This window comes from Pholcus phalangioides, unplaced genomic scaffold (assembly GCF_987345545.1).
Source record: "Pholcus phalangioides strain wild (caught in Gottingen) unplaced genomic scaffold, Ppha-v1.0 ptg000030l_1, whole genome shotgun sequence".
Taxonomy (NCBI): Eukaryota; Metazoa; Arthropoda; class Arachnida; order Araneae; family Pholcidae; genus Pholcus; species Pholcus phalangioides.
The window spans coordinates 2133043-2146583 of record NW_028301620.1 but is presented as its reverse complement, the minus strand read 5'-3'; the positions used below and the strand labels follow the sequence as shown (position 1 = coordinate 2146583).

General features: G+C 38.7%; 1 protein-coding gene across 2 annotated transcripts in view; it reads right to left on the bottom strand.

Moving 5' to 3' along the window:
- LOC149067442 (uncharacterized) overlaps nt 1-13541 on the bottom strand; it is a 148527-nt gene that overhangs the window by 115309 nt on the left and 19677 nt on the right. The window lies entirely within an intron of this gene.

The window sequence follows — 13541 nt, the reverse complement described above, 5'->3', positions numbered from 1 at the left end:
TATAACTAAGGTTCTGATTTCAAAACACTGTAAAAAAAGAACGATTGGCAGAATGACTTGAAAATTAACATAAATATTCCTGAAGAAATGGAATTTTATTAAGTAAAGGGGAAAAAATATTAAAAAATGTAAAATTAATGACATAATCCAATGTATGGGAAATTTGCTTGCAGAATGGAAATAATAGCCAGTCATGGGAAAATGATAACTTAATTATTGCATTACAGATTTCATAATTCACGAAAACATCACAAAAAAGTAAAGTAATTAAACAAATAACTATAACTTAGTCAAGAAATGTTAAATATGTTGTCCACCGCGTATTCTGGCTATGAGGTGAAAGCACAAAAATTCTTGTTCAACAACAGATCATAGTCTGCCATGGTCATGATGTGGATGCCCTTGCAATTCACCTTTATTAAACCAAACGCGTCCTCACGTTAATATTACTGAGGAACTTCAAACATATAGGGGATGCGCTAAAGCTTGCAATTCACCAAAGTTTGCAATCCGACCACTGTTCCTAACATTTTGAGGTACTCCCCCCCCCCCCCCAGCCAGAAGTTGTAAGGGTTAAGGTCAAGTGAACTGACGGCCAGCCAAGTGTCGTGCCATCCTGTTTTTGTCAAAATGGGTCTTCAGCAACTGCTTTGCTGGTATTGCAATGTGCATCTTGATAGAAGTTGGTCTATCTACATACTGCTGCTGTAGAAGTACCGAAATGATGTGGTTGCCCAAAATAGATTATACTGCTGGCCAAGTACAGCATCATCTACTTGCACATTTTGCACTTTTTCCCTTGTGCGAAAGAAATTTCCATTGCTTCAGGATATCCATGCAAATTTTCAAGTCATTCTGACCAGTACTTATTTTATAGTTTTGGGATCAAAACTTTAATTATAATCACCCTATAGCTGATTATTTTTCATAAATCTGTTACTACTATACAGAACCTTGATTAACTGGGCTTAACAACATGAAAGTATAAAAAAAAACTGTTGAATATTAAGGCTGGGTGATATACAGTGTGAGATGTGCTACTTCTTATGGGAAAGAAAATTAAAATGTCTGAGGTAATATAACCACTAGTACACTAGTCTTTGTCCTTTAGGGACAGCTGGTGTCTTTATTGGATTATAGGACCACCTGCCCCTAGCATGATGGTGTCACTACTGTTGCTACTTTTTTGTGAAAAGAAAAAGAAACCTTGTGAGATAATACACCACTACAATTCATGAATTTGCTAAAGATAGAGCATCAGAATGTAGCCAAAGGTTAGAAAATATGGTAAGAATGAGAAATTTTGGCTTCTGTATATAACTTTAAATAACTAAGATGCATCATATGAAAAAATATATATATATTCAGGCCACTTTTATAAGACTTTTTGAAAAAAACCACTTATACCATCTTATGCCATTTAAAGATAGGCCTATACCATCAAAATATACCCCAAGAATATAAAATGTGGTAAAAATGAAAAATTTTGGCTAATAATGAACCATTATATTTTTCAAGGAAAAAATAATATTTAGGCCACTTTTATTTGATTTTTTGAAAAAAACGAAACTGGTTTTTTTAAAAAAAACCACTTGGTTTAAACCAAACAACCCTGTCCCTCACCAATTGATACTGGTGTTTCCTTGTAAAAGCAGTCAATTGGCGGTGTACTAAAAGTTTGCGGTCCATCTTATCTATCCTGTTAAAAATTTTTAACACTTCAATCATATTTCCCTGACACCTGCGTTCATCCAATGTAAATATATTTAAAAAATGAAGTCTCTCTTCATAACTCAAGCAGTGTGCCAATAACGACATGCGTAGCTCTTCTCTGCACCACTTCAATCAAGTCTATGTCCCTCTGTAGGTATGGTCTCCAAAACCTTATAGTATACTCCAGTCCAGGACGAACTAAGTCTCGAAAAAGCGGAAGAATGACTTTAGGAGAACGCCAACAAACCTTTTTGAAAATGAGACCAAGCATTCTATTTGCTTTTTTGACAACCACTGAACAATGTTCAGAAAACCTAAGCCGCTCGTCAATGAGAATTCCCAAATGTGTGACCCTAGTTGCATCCGGGACAGTGACACCATTCAACTCATAAGAGAACCGTGGGTTGTTCGAACCAAAATGAGCGACCATGCACTTATCAACGCTAAACGTCATGCTCCATTCATTTGCCCATGCTGCAATCCTGTTTAAGTTGGTCTGGAGCAACTCCCTATCGCTTTGATTCCCAATTACCCCCATCAGCTTCATGTCATCTGCAAATTTTCTAGCAATCCCATCGATACCCTGATCGAGTTTATCACCAAAAGGTGAAAAAAGTAGGGGCCAAGGACACTTCCTTGAGAAACTGCACTTGTGACGCCTGTCCAACCACAGAATTCCTTGTTCACCATAACTCGTTGCGACCTATCTCTTAACCACGATTCTATCCAATACAGCAAGTTGCCCCCAATCCCAATCTCGTGTAAACGCTTCAAGAGTTTACCATGTTGGACCCGATCGAATGCCTTCTGGAAATCAAGGTAAACAACATCAACATTTTTGCTATTACCCAAAGCCTTCGTCACATGATCATAGAAGCAAAGGAGATTAGTTACACATGACTTCCCCTTTCTGAACCCATGTTGATTATCCGACAATACATTATTCTTGTCTATCCACTTTACAAACTGCCTTTTGATGATAATTTCCAAAATTTTCAAGATGGAGCTCGTCAAACTCACTGAATGATAATTGGACACCGCTTCTTTACTACCCTTATTAAATATCGGAACAATATTTGCCAGTTTTCCATCCCTTGGGACGATACCCTCAGCAACACTACTCCTGCATATCTGTGCGACTGGCCCCAACAATTCATTAGCACATTCCCTGAGGACCCTGGAATCAGGGTTGGGTTTTTGACTGGTACTGTCAAAAACCGTCAAAAACTTAAATGAATGCTTTTTGATAATGTTTTGAACACAGTAGGTATATAACATGATGAAAAACTTACTTGTTTTGTATATTACAATGTTTTATTTTTAAACATTAATTTATTACAATAATTAAAACCAAATATTAATTATAATTTGCAATTTTGAGTTTTTCAACATAACAGTCTAGAACATATAAAATATAATTTTGTGGTTTATTTTATCTAAGTTACTGATTACCTGTGTTCAATTTGCTAAGTAAATAGAGCTGCTTATTCAAAATATGTATTATAAGCGCATCACAGGGGTTTAGATTTCAGAAACTATAAATCGGTATTAAAACAGTAAAAAACTTATTGTCAATGTTGTCAAATAGTTTTTTTAACCTGATATATATGCTAATTAAAAAACACCCTTACTTTTAAGGCAGATTAAAGGGTTTTATATTCGGAATTATAATTACTGAGAATCTATTTTTATATTTTAAATTTCCTGACCTGCCCAAAATTTTATTCCATGTAAAAATTCTCCCACAGAATCTGTTAATACACTAATTAAACTCATTTATTTTCAACTAAAAATTTCTTTGAGCTCAAGGTGTATAAATTCACAGAGTTTTAAAGAGTATTTTCGACCAAAGCAGAGCCGACAGGACTTGATACCCAAAGCATTTGTTTTGCACATTCAAAATTAAATACAGATTAAATTAAAAAACCATAGCATTATAAATGCTAGTAAATATACCATATCATAGCGCAGAAGCAAGAATGACTAAGGATAAGTTGCAGGAGTTTAAGCGTCATGTACAAGCTAGCATTGCCAAATTGAATGACATTTTAGTTCTACAATTTAGTATTTTGATCACTAGATATATTTCAATGTTATGCACAATAAGAGTATCTCAGTGATTTATCTAGATAATTTAATAATAACAGAAATCAACATTGCATTATATGATGTAATAAACTTTTTTAAACACTTATCTGTTGTAAAAAGAGTACACCACATCATTATATCATAGGCAGTACATTATATCATAGCACATACACTGGTGTAAGAAATTAAGAGAATTTGCAAACTTGGTAGATTATCTCTAGAACTACTGTACCGATTTTAATGAAATTTGATATGTACATACATTGATACAATACAAAACAAATAACCATTCAATAATTGTAATACACACGCATGATCGTGTGTAACACTCGTTGGAGTCGGAAGGTATGAAACAGCGGTTGCAGAATAAACAAAAAAATGGGTTAATGGGGGTATAGTCCCTTCTTACAGATATACAGGTCTCGCAGCGTGATTTCATACGTGAAATAAGGCAGTTTATAATTTCCTGTGGCAATTGGTCCCACTCGTTCAGCAACGCTGTTTTCATTCCCTGGATGGCTCCCGGGGGGGGGGGGGGGGGTTGCGAGTTGCAATTGCCCTCCCCAGAGCATCCCAGACATTCTCTATAGGGTTAAGGTCTGGAGATCTGGCTGGCCAATCCATCCGGCGAATATCCTCACTCTCTAGAAAATCGTCGAGCAGAAGAGCTCTGTGTGGCCTCGCGTTATTGTCCATTAAAATGAACTCAGGGCCAACTGCACCCCTGAAAAGGTGTGCCCTCTCTCATGAAGTCTTTTGGAAACAGTCACCCTTGATACATGGGTTCCTGTGGCTGCATACAAGTTACGAGAGAGCTGAGAAGCTGTAGCACTCCTGTTACGCCTCGCTTTAATCGACAAATGGTGATCTTCTCTGGCCGTCGTGGCTCTTGGACGACCTCGCTGAGGCTTTCTCTCGATGGATCCGCTTTCCAGGAACTGCTTCCATAAGTCACACAAGACGCTGGGCGTTAAATCGAACTCACTACAAATCTGAACTTGAGATTGGCCTGCTTCTAGCCTCCCCACAATTCGCCACCTCATTCAATCATCTAAACGTTGGCGGTTACTCATTTTTACTGTTACAATTTGAAATTAACCGATTGCTGCAAAATAACACCAAGAAATTCACTGAGGTGTGCTAGCGAACGAAATGCGTGTTAACTTACGCGCGCTTATAAAGCCTGTTTCTGCAACGTCCCTTATGGGAGTTGCTTGCCCGGTTCGAAATATCCAGTAATAAAGTGGCAAACGACAAGTGGAAAATGATTGCAAATAAACTTTCGCATGAAATATTATTTATTCAAATTAATTATAGGGTTAGTCAACTTTAACAATAGATTAGTATAACGTGGAGCCCTCTATTTGACGTTAACAGTAAAGATACTGGCTCACCAATTGATGATCATCAACAGTCAACTTGTATAGTGATCGGACATCCGATGTTGTTAACCTTTCCCCATAAGTATCAAAGAAGTTTTCTCGGTTGAGAGCCGGAACACCTTGATCAGTTTCAGGGGGCCTCTTGGTTGAGGGCCGGACCACCTTGCTCAGCTCCGGGGGGCCTTTCGGTTGAGGGCCGAACCACCTTGATCAGCTCTGGGGGGCCTCTCGGTTGAGGGCCGGACCACCTTGATCAGCTTCAGGGGGCCTCTCGGTTGAGGGCCGAACCACCTTGATCAGCTCCGGGGGAGCCTCTCGGTTGAGGGCCGGACCACCTCCATCAGCAATGAAGAACTTTGACTGTGAAGATTATTTAATATTTTTGATTCCGGACCTGCCGGAAAACGGATTCAAACAATGTAAATTATTGCATTTTAACAAATCAGCTTAAGGCAAATGGATACGGTAGCAAGACGGTGAACCGTCCTACTAGAGGGCTTCAGTTGAATAGAACAAGATTAGATGAACGCAATGTGAGAGACAAAGAGGGAGGAATTTATACTCCCATTTTACAAGAAGTTTGGGACCACATGTCCTCGCAAGGCCTTTTCGCCTCAACAAAAATATCGGATTTACATATTCATGCGTCACTATATTATAAACATTACAATTTAATTATTACATTGGAATCTGGCAACATGACACAATCCGGAGAGCTGATCAGACTCTCCCGATTATGTAAACATTACCAACAAGACAATAAGAAATGAATTGTTCCGACGGAGGTCTGCAGCCCCCCGCCAAAAATAAGTTAGTACAACACTATATTTTCCGTACAACGAGACTTGTAACAACTCCCCCGGGAGGTTCTTCAATGAAAATAAAATTAACCGGGCAAACCCTTAAGCCTCGCCCAACTATACATATTCTGGATCAAACCCCTCCACGAAAATAGCGACATCGTCGTCATGACGGAAATTAATTTATGTGGGACATCAGTAGCCCGACCTCTGGCCCGTTCTCGTTCGACAGCCGAAAGACCCCACCCGCCGACTGCCGAACTAAGCGAACATTCTGGCCCTTACCGGTTTGCCAGCGGGTCCTCGGGTGGTTTCCGGTAACTGAGAGGTCCCTGGGGTCTAAAATAAGAAGGAATTTCCCACATAACGACAAGATCACCATTAACGTAGAGGGATCGGATCCCGATACGTTACATTCCCCCTCACCACGGAAGAATTTTTCCCCAAAAAAAAAAGAAGAAAATTCTATAGGTTAAAAAAAAGTTAATTTACAGAAATACATGCAAAAACTATGCTAACATATCACCTGGTATATTAAATTTCCCATTAAAGGAAAAGTTATCGACAGCCAAATCAGTATCCCGATTTTGTAAGTATCGCGAAATTTTAACACTGCTTCTGAATTTAGTCCCTTCGGGCGAGTAATAATAGACGTCAATACGAGGTTCCTTTTTCCTCTTAACGAGAACCCTTTGCCACCCACTCTGAATCGGAACCAAAAACCTAGAGTAACCGACGGAAGATTTAATGAAATTCATTTTTACCAACATAGGAGTGGTGTCCTACTCGGGATTTTGCCGGTTAAAGGACGTACTAGAGTTAGTGCAGTTAGCACTATTTAAGGGCGCTTGTGAAACATGATGTCGATTCTGATTACTGGAAGTGTGTTGTTCAAGGACCTCTCTACTCTCAGGTGACTGCGGAACAGCATCAAGAACGATTTGGTCACTACTAACGAATTTTTTCAAGTCACAAGCATTTACTTTATAAACATTATCATTGGACAAATCCACTATCAGGTAGACAATAGGTGAAATTTTTTCCAGGACCCTACACGGGCCGTCCCGTCGTGGTTTCAACTTCGCCATAACATTGCCCTGCGCACTAGAACGGAAATGCGTTCTCCTTAATACCAAATCATCCTGATTAAAGGTGCGCAATAATCTTTTTTTGTCATAATATCTTTTTTGTCTCCTTTGTTGTTTTTTGACATTTTCTTTAACTTGCTTAAGTAAGTTTTCGGGCAAACTCACCCTTTCCCAAACCGGTATGTCCATAGCCCAGTCAAATGGTAAAACTAATTCTCTACCAAGAAACAATTTAGCTGGCGACTGACCCGTAGTTTCCGAGGGAACCGACCTAATAGCAAGACCAAAAAAGGTTAAATTTTTGTCCCAGTCTTTATGTTTATCACCAACATAACAGGAGATCATCTGTTTAATTGTCTTATTAAATCTCTCGGTAAGGTTTGATTGAGGATGATAGGGGGTTGTGAACCTTTGCTTGACCTGGAGAACTTTACAAGTTTCCCTCATAAGGTTTGATATAAAACAAGAACCATTATCGGAAACTAATCTTTTTGGAAAGCCATATCTCATACAGTACTCATGAACAAACTTTTTAGCAACTGCACTTGTCGTAATTCGTCTTAGTGGAAATAACTCTACCCACTTTGTGAAATAATCGACGACGACTAACAGATGCACGTTCCCTCTGGAAGAAACGGGAAAGGGACCCATGGTGTCAATCCCAACCATTTCTCCTGGATGATCAACAGAGGTTGACACCATGCCTCCCCATCGCCTCGTATTGTCGAACTTGCATGTTTGGCATTTTTTACAGGACAGGACAAATTTTTTAATATCTTTACGCATACCGGGCCAGAACGCGCGCTGTCGGCATCGCTGAAGAGTTTTATTGACTCCCATGTGACCTGAAATGGGATGCATGTGCATTTCAGTCAAAAATTTCTCTCTACATGGTGGAGGAATTACTAGCAATTTTTCATTCCTGAATCTAAAAAACAATTTTTGATTTTCGAAAAGGTAATACTTTTCAATTTTTTCATCAATTTTTTGTCTTCCGACAGATTTATCATTAAAATACTGTATAATATCTTGGTAATTTTTTTTCTGTTGAAGAATTAACTCAGGTAAATCCAAAAACAAGAACAAATATAATTTATTATCAATTTTTTCCTCGAAATCAGTTTCGACGGTGACAACAGCGGGCATTCTGGACAGGGCATCAGGGGCCTGCATGGTCGAACCTTTTCTATATTCAAACTTTAAAGGATATTCCTGTAGTAATTGAGCCCATCGGCTTAACCTCCCCTTCAATTGTTTAGCTTCAAAATACCAGGCGACTGCCCTGTGATCTGTTACTATAGTAACAGGTTCTCCTGAAAACCAGGCTCGAAATTTATTACACGCCCATTTTTCCCATTCGTACCTACCTATCGTTTGCCACCAGGCCTGAGCACGACCTTCAAACGTGCTTACAACTAACTCGATCTTATTGGGAACACTGTAAAGATTAAAATACGATTCACATTTTAATAAAAAGCTTCTAACGTCTTCTCCACTACCTGAAAATATAAGACTACCAACACTGCGGTAGGTCAATGGAACCAAAGCATTTGCGTGATTTAAAGGTAATGCCGGATGAAGTATTACATGCGTCTCGTTATAAGGATTTGACATAGTTGGATAAGTAAAGTTCATTTGTGAACCATTATTCGATTGTGAACCACTTGGTTCTGGTTCAATTTGTACACGTACATCATCACCTAAATTTCTAGGCGTACTATGATTATTAGAATTCATCTCTAAAATCAATGTTAAACTTCAAAAAAAAAAAAATTTTAGCGAAAGTACTTTCCACCCACGGTTTGCCACACTTACTGAGAACTGGTCGAGCCCCTAAAATTGCAACGTCCCTTATGGGAGTTGCTTGCCCGGTTCAAAATATCCAGTAATAAAGTGGCAAACGACAAGTGGAAAATGATTGCAAATAAACTTTCGCATGAAATATTATTTATTCAAATTAATTATAGGGTTAGTCAACTTTAACAATAGATTAGTATAACGTGGAGCCCTCTATTTGACGTTAACAGTAAAGATACTGGCTCACCAATTGATGATCATCAACAGTCAACTTGTATAGTGATCGGACATCCGATGTTGTTAACCTTTCCCCGTCAGTATCAAAGAAGTTTTCTCGGTTGAGAGCCGGAACACCTTGATCAGTTCCAGGGGGCCTCTCAGTTGAGGGCCGGACCACCTTGCTCAGCTCCGGGGGGCCTCTCGGTTGAGGGCCGAACCACCTTGATCAGCTGCGGGGGGCCTCTCGGTTGAGGGCCGGACCACCTTGATCAGCTTCAGGGGGGCCTCTCGGTTGAGGGCCGAACCACCTTGATCAGCTCCGGGGGAGCCTCTCGGTTGAGGGCCGGACCACCTCCATCAGCAATGAAGAACTTTGACTGTGAAGATTATTTAATATTTTTGATTCCGGACCTGCCGGAAAACGGATTCAAACAATGTAAATTATTGCATTTTAACAAATCAGCTTAAGGCCAATGGATACGGTAGCAAGACGGTGAACCGTCCTACTAGAGGGCTTCAGTTGAATAGAACAAGATTAGATGAACGCAATGTGAGAGACAAAGAGGGAGGAATTTATACTCCCATTTTACAAGAAGTTTGGGACCACATGTCCTCGCAAGGCCTTTTCGCTTCAACAAAAATATCGGATTTACATATTCATGCGTCACTATATTATAAACATTGCAATTTAATTATTACATTGGAATCTGGCAACATGACACAATCCGGAGAGCTGATCAGACTCTCCCGATTATGTAAACATTACCAACAAGACAATAAAAAATGAATTGTTCCGACGGAGGTCTGCAGCCCCCCGCCGAAAATAAGTGAGTACAACACTATATTTTCCGTACAACGAGACTTGTAACAACTCCCCCGGGAGGTTCTTCAATGAAAATAAAATTAACCGGGCAAACCCTTAAGCCTCGCCCAACTATACATATTCTGGATCAAACCCATCCACGAAAATAACGACATCGTCGTCATGACGGAAATTAATTTATGTGGGACATCAGTAGCCCGACCTCTGGCCCGTTCTCGTTCGACAGCCGAAAGACCCCACCCGCCGACTGCCGAACTAAGCAAACATTCTGGCCCTTACCGGTTTGCCAGCGGGTCCTCGGGTGGTTTCCGGTAACTGAGAGGTCCCTGGGGTCTAAAATAAGAAGGAATTTCCCACATAACGACAAGATCACCATTAACGTAGAGGGATCGGATCCCGATACGCTACATTTCTCTACTGGCTCCGCCTACACACACGTGTACGCTTACGTATTTGACGTACAAGATTTGCATTTTTGTCTAGAAGCAGTGGTTTTACATTCAGTTCAGTTCAGTTCTTTTCATGAAATTCGATAAAATATGCAAATTCTCTTAATTTATTTCACCAGTTTTTTTACATTCAGTTCAGTTCTTTTCATGAAATTCGATAAAATATGCAAATTCTCTTAAATTATTTCACCAGTGTATATAAGCAGTTGATGAAATTTTGGAAGGTCAAGAATCATCTTGAATCAGAGAATGTCAAATCATTCCATAGTTTTCCTTCCAGTGTTTATGCTATGCTTTATTCAAATTGTATATTTTACTAGCTATAATACCCGGCGCTGCCCAGGTTTTCTTCAATGAGGCTGTTTGGATCACGTGATATCTCCCTCTTTCTTTGAGGGACATGCAAACCGTGTCTAAGTTAACCAATATGACGACCTCCTGCGCGACTTCATGAAATAAACAAATCTAGATTTAAAGAAACATAGAAACGAATATATATTTTTTCCCTTTTTTTAAGGGGCGCTAGGTATTTTGATCCCCCCCCCCCCCGAACTTCAAGTTATCCATCTGCCTGTTTCACCTTTCAAAAATGCTTAATTGAAGCTGTGGAATTTCTTCGATGTACTTTACGGGCCCATAATTAATTTTAAAACATCCTACACTATGAATTTATAGAGTTGAATATTAAAAGACAATACGGAGACATTAATATTCATGCTTGAGAAGATATAAATAAAAATTTGAAATCAATGTTATTGCATGAATGTCCAACTCAAAAGTAGTTCCAGCTTATTACTTAATATTTAATTTCCCGGGCTTCGTATATCTCTAATCAAATTAAATATTTCAGAAATCTAGAATTCAATACAATTTTTAAAATTACTGATGTGACAGAAAACTCCACAAAATTTCAGCATTTCTACAGTAAAATCGGAAATTTTAACACTGATTTCGATGAGGATCACCCTTTTCTTGACACTCAAAGCGATGCTGATGATGATTGTGACGTCTATTCAAAAAGCCTCGTTACTGGCAGGATTGAAAATGTATCAAACCATTATAAAGGCATAAACTATTATACATATGCATATACTAACAGAATTAAAGAAGTGACAAACCGTTGTAAAGGCATACACACGTCTGAAACACATTGCTAGGGAACCACGGTAACCAAAATAAACTTTCGGAAAGTTATTGTTGAGGCCCAAAAACCATTTTTGCCCGACAGTTTTTTGCCTGTTTGGAGCATTTGCCCTTCTCTGACGAAATTTTAAAGTAGCCTATCGTTCAAGTCGGGTCCCATTTGGTATATATGCAAAATTTGGCGACGATTGATCTAAAATTGTAGATTTGTATAGAGAACATACACACACACGGACAGACAGACAGAAAATCAATTTTATATATATAGATAAGGGAAAAAACCATTTATATTTTGTCCAAAATAATTCTGTAGAGTAGAAAATTATTTTAGAATCATATTAAATATTTATTCCTTGCATAACATAGTTACTTTAAACATTACATGCAATTAACATGTGCATTTCCAATGGGAATTTTTATATTTAAAAGTAATATTTGAGGTTTTTGACAGTTTTTGACGTGACGGTTTAACCCGTCAAAAACCTGCCAACCCCGCCTGGGATAGATATCATCTGGTCCTGGTGCTTTGCTTGCACATACATTTTTTAGAAGATTCACGACCTCCACGTCTTCTACTTGAATATCGTTGAGGGTTTTATTACCCCATGCAACACCCGTATATCGAATATCATTATCTCCATTAAAAACAGACGCGAAAAAGTCATTGAAAGCACTACACATACCTACATTGCTCTCTAACCTAGACCCTCCTATCAAGAGGGGGCCAACTGTCCCCTTACATCCATTATTGACGTATTTAAAAAATAATTTTGGGTCAGAGCCAATGTACCTAGATTCAACTTCCTTTTTACTATCCCTTATCGCTTTCTTCAACAGTCTTCTTTTATCAGTAAACAATGATAGGTCACCTCGTCCACTTTTATACTCTCTGAATGCTCTTTTCTTTTCAAGATAAAGGTTACGCATGCTATCCGTGAACCATAGAGGGTGCGATGTACAAACATGCTTTTTTCGAACAAAGGGTATGATGTCATGCAAAACAGAGGACAGCTTCATACTAAATTCTTCCCATCGACTTACCACCCCTACTGATTCCAACCGGTCTTTGAAAACTTTCACTAAGCTTCCTCTCAAAACATTGAAGTTAGTTCTTTGAAAACAAGGAACCAGTCTCTTGTTATAAACCTTACCCGAGGAAAAGTTATAGTGAAATCTGATGATACGACGATCACTGCAAGAAAACTCTTTCCCCACCGAAACATGTTCAACAAGATCCTCAAAACTAGTAAGAACCAAATCCAAAATAGCAGTATCCCTAGTGGCTTCTGATACATGCTGATACAAAAAATTTTCAAGCACCAACTTAAGAAAGTCTCTTTCATACTGATCTCTAGATGAAATGTTCTCCCAATCAATACCTGGGTAATTGAAATCCCCTAGTATGAGAACCCTCTTACGCTTACACATGTAGGAAATTTCATCATGAAATTTGGTGACGTAGTTTGGATCCCTATTCGGTGGATTGTAACAAACCCGAACAATAAGTTTATGATGTCCCTTGGTATTCAAGCTCAACCCATATAGTTTCAATATCACTTCTCTTCACGTTACACTCTCTAGCCTTTAAACATGATTTCACGTATATCAACACTCCACCCCTTTCTCTATCAGATCTATTTCTCAAAAAAGTATTGTATCCTGAGATGTGTAAGAAAGATTCATCCCCATCGTTTGCCCAAGATTCTGTAATGGCTACAAGATCCAGGCTCTCCACAACCATCATAGTTTCTAAAAAAATCTTTCTTATTACCCAAGCTCCTGGCATTAAGTAGTACACATTTTAATTTGCCCGGTGATTTAGTGTCAATCAAGAAGCCATCCAAGTCAGAGGAGGGTAATGCTCTGTCAGTACTGTTTTGATTATTATTAAATAACCCGCATTCCTGACTATGAGGTCTGGGAGTAAAAAACCTGACCTAAGACTAGGTAGTACTTATACATCCAGCAGATTATTTACTAGAAATCAATTAGTTATTATTATAAAATAACTACTAATTCTACTAAAATAACTAATAAAT